Raw genomic sequence first — 4,328 nt, forward strand, 5'->3', positions numbered from 1 at the left:
AAGATATCCCCTATGCAGATCACTCCCAACGGGATTAAGTCCATGACCTGGTTCATATCCTGTTGTAATAAAGCCGGATTCTTTCCCACCTTGAAGCTCTTCCACCAAATTTTTTATCTGTCCAAGTCAAGCCAGAAGCCTTTTTATGAAATTAGGTCCCGGGCTTCAGAGTGTGGATATGGCCCGGGTAGAGCCAAGCCTATAATGCACCAGACTTCCTTGACGTTCTAGAACGAGGAGATCATAATGTTGAAGGGTTATGACCTGGCCTACCTGCCCTATTTAACAATGGAGGGTATCCAGACCAAATTTGCTACTGCTGTTCTTGAGGGGCAGGCCTTGAACCAAATGAGAGCATTTTGTGACTCTCTCGGATTTCATCCTACCCGGGATACCTTCATGAACCATAAACTACTCTTCAAACTCGGTTGTAAGTTTTCTAAGCATATAGATTCGGGTCCTTTCTTGCTTTTGCTTATTCTGGATCCCACTCCTTTAGATATTATCTTGTTTTGCTATTTTCTTGATCTGGATTATGTGTTTCTTTTAGTTTTCTCTTCTTGGTTGCTTGCTCAGTCCGGGTTATTCCCTAAGCATGTTGATCCAGATCATTTACTCCGTTTGTTGATCCGGATCCTGGTCTTATTTGCTTTTGACTTGTAGTTTGTTTATGTGCTCATGATCTGGATTGTTTGCTCCATTCATTATTCCGGATCCTGATCCCACTTGCTTTTGACTTGTGCCCTTTTAGTAGAATTTGTTTTATCCCAATCTGGATCCCTTACTATACACTTTGATTCGGATCATCTTTGCTTTTTATTCTGGAATTTGACATACTTTTCTCGTGTTTCTACAGGTCTGAATCATTTTAACCGTGACTTTCTCGAAATCATGTCTTCTTCCGCCTATGCTGCAGCTTTCAACACTCTTGGTCTGGCCTTCAAGACCACTAAGGGGGCTCCCGACCTAGATCCGGATCCGCGGACATTGAGGGTGGGGCCGAGTCCTCTGTTCCCCAGAATATCCTCGATCCGGGTCATGAAGCCGGTGACTCTAAGCCTGTAGTACAAGAGGTTCCGGATGATGATGTTCTTCCAAGGAAGAAGAGGAAGAGTGTCCCGGTCAAGCCTCCCCGGGGCAAGGCTGCTACTTCTAGCCGGGTCATCTGCGATTTAGAGGGAAAGGGCCCTGATGGGGACCCGGTGAAGGTTGGGACCAAGTCCCTGGTTGATCTGGTTGGTTTTATGTCAAGCATCCCGTCTAAGGAGGATTGGGATGAGGTTGATGAAAGAGATATGTCCTAAGTCCAATCATGTATGAGGGTTTAGGAATAACTTTTATGTAATCTGTTTTGATTTCATTGATATTAATAAAAGGCTTATTTTGTTTTTATTGCGGGCTCTATCTATTTAATTGTTTAAATACGATATAGCACAGTTTAGAGTAAAGCTTTTTATGGATTGTGATGAGATCATAATAATGAGACCTAAAAGATGATAACTCTAAACTTAAATAGTTCCTGGTCATAGGATTACTAACTGGTAATTAATAATCCGCAAAGATCGGTACATAATATGTTTGCTTCATTATGAAGGATGTCTGTTCTCATAGACATTTGTGTGGTGACACTATAGCTAGTATGTAGGTGCTTATTATAGAATAAGTTCACTGAACATGACTCACACAGCTGAACAACTGATGTAGTTCACTCACGTGTCAGCAGTTATTCACATAGTGATAGTTGTACAAGTATCCTTCGACTTGAGGTCATCACAGTCATCTTGTGTACACTGAACTATGTTTTGGTTTAGTTCTTAGTCTCAAGGGACAATTATAAAGGCTCTACTAGGTATAGGAATTTGTACACGAAGATAGTGTATGATCAATAAAGGATCTACCCCTTCCAGTGTAGGAAGAGAATGTTCAATGCTGATCCACTTATGTTAGTTCAGGAATCTCTGGCCAGAATGAATGAAATTAGAAGGGAGTTTCTAATTTATATTAAATAGAACTAAGCATAGTGAATGGGAAAGCAAGTGATTAAATAAGATAGGCTTGACACAAGTTCCATGCCTTGTATTTAATCATGACATTACAGGGTAGAAAGAATTAATTGTACGGTAACTACTCACTGAATAGGTTCTTGATATTCTAAGCAGTGAATTCGTATTATCCGGATAGTCGCGATATGTTGAGAAGTATCCCTCACGATGTAGAATAAATATGATTAATTAATTAATCATATTTAATGAATTAGAGAATTTATATAAATAATGATAAAATAGTTTTATTATTATTTATTTCTACTACCGGCTTAATATTGAACCTACAGGGTCACACCATAAAAGAGAATGATTTAATGGTGGAGGAATTAATTAATAATGGCTGATAATTATTTATTTATGAAATAAATAATTAATTGGCAAATTTAATAATTGATTAAATAAGATTTAATTGATTATAAATTAATTAAAAAAAGGTTCGTAATATTATTAATTAAGAATTTAATTTTTGGAAATTAAATCAAGTGAGAGAATTATTTCTAAAGAGTTTAGAAAAAGGATTAATAATTAAAAGGTGTTTTAATTGTTAGTGAGAATAATAAAGGGTTAATAATAATAATATTTTATGGGAAAATTTTCAGCTGAAAATTTTGCCTATAAATATACTATTATAAACCCTATTTTTGCCTCAACCAAAAAGATTTACAAAACCCTAATTCTCTCCATCTCCTCCTCCTTCATTACATCGTTTTCTTGGTGGATACCGGTGGAGTGCTTCACACTTGAGGAGCAGCTGCTAAGGATCTCCGTTCATCGTTCTTGGATCGCTATTAAAGACCTCCATCTTTCCATTAACGTAAATCTTCTTAAGGTAAACATACTGAACTACGAATTAAATATTATTTTTCGCATGAATCCTGCGGAGGGTTTCGGTTTTTTTTAATATTAAATTTACGTTTTCGCTGCGTTTATGTGCTAAAAACCCTTCAATGGCATCAGAGCTACTTGTAAAAAAAATTTAATTCGTTTATGTGTTTAACTGTTTTCGATATATGAGCTTGTACGTGATTCGCCATGATTTGATGTTGATATAATATGCTTATATATGTATGGTTTTGAATATATGATATGCATGTGAGTTGTATAATCATAAGATGATTATGTAATCTATATATATACTGATATATACATAATTTATGTTTGTTCTAATTATGAGAATCATATTAGATGCGGATTCTGAATTGGCTGCTGCAGATTTGCTAAAATCTGGGTCTGGTGTCAGATTTACGCAAATGAATACCCTATTCCATAGGTAAACGAGCGTCTGAACAAAATTGATAGCTAAAGCTATCAGCGACTCGTCTGTAAGGCGTTTGACGTCGTTTACTGCCCGTAAACACTGATTCTTGTTTTTCTGATTTGATTATGATTTTTCTGATTTTTGTCATATTTTCTTTTTATGATTAGATCATGGATAATATGATATGTTAAGATCAGATTATGTGTTTTAACATGCTTTTATGTGTTGTATGAGCATGGTGGATGGTCATGGCCTTTCGATCTTAGTGTAATGGTTTTGGTTTTGGTTTTAAATACGACTTGCATGTCGTCAATCTTTGTAATCATAAATCTCGAATGTAACTCGAGTTATTCTTGTAAGTTCATTAGATTAGTTTTACTTTCAATCTATGTAATGTAATTGAAGACTCAAGAATGATATCCAATGGAGGCGATACAAAGAAGAAGACGAGGTATACAAGAAGTCTAAATAAAGAAGAAGACTTATATAATAAGTAGTTGTATTTATTTCCATCACCATATTAGATTGACCTTGATCTTTATCATGAGCTTGATAAAGATCATATAGGATGGGGCCATAACCAAACACATTTACTTTATTGCACTTTACATTTACTTATTTATTTAATTTTATATATGAGATATATGCCTATGTTTACCATGCGATGATAAATTTATGTGAACTTAAATCAATATAAGGCGTGCTCTAGAAAATCTAGAATAGGAATCGTTTCTTGCCTTAACAATAAATATTATGAATACGATCATGAGATTCTTGTGTTTATGAAACACGTAATTGAATATTAATTTTCAATATTGAGAGAAAGGATGATTCTGTCAACAACAGATTTCAATCTGTAAGAAAGGGTTATTAAGTGACGCCTCTTGACAATGCTCCACCCGATCTGGGAATCATCTGATTATCGATTATTGATTTGAAATATTTAATTTAAAAGGAAGAATCTCTTTATAATATGATTATGATTGTAACGTAATATAATCCCTCTAAAATTAAATAATATCAAG

The sequence above is a fragment of the Apium graveolens genome, chromosome 8, assembly GCF_009905375.1.
Source record: "Apium graveolens cultivar Ventura chromosome 8, ASM990537v1, whole genome shotgun sequence".
Classification (NCBI taxonomy): domain Eukaryota; kingdom Viridiplantae; phylum Streptophyta; class Magnoliopsida; order Apiales; family Apiaceae; genus Apium; species Apium graveolens.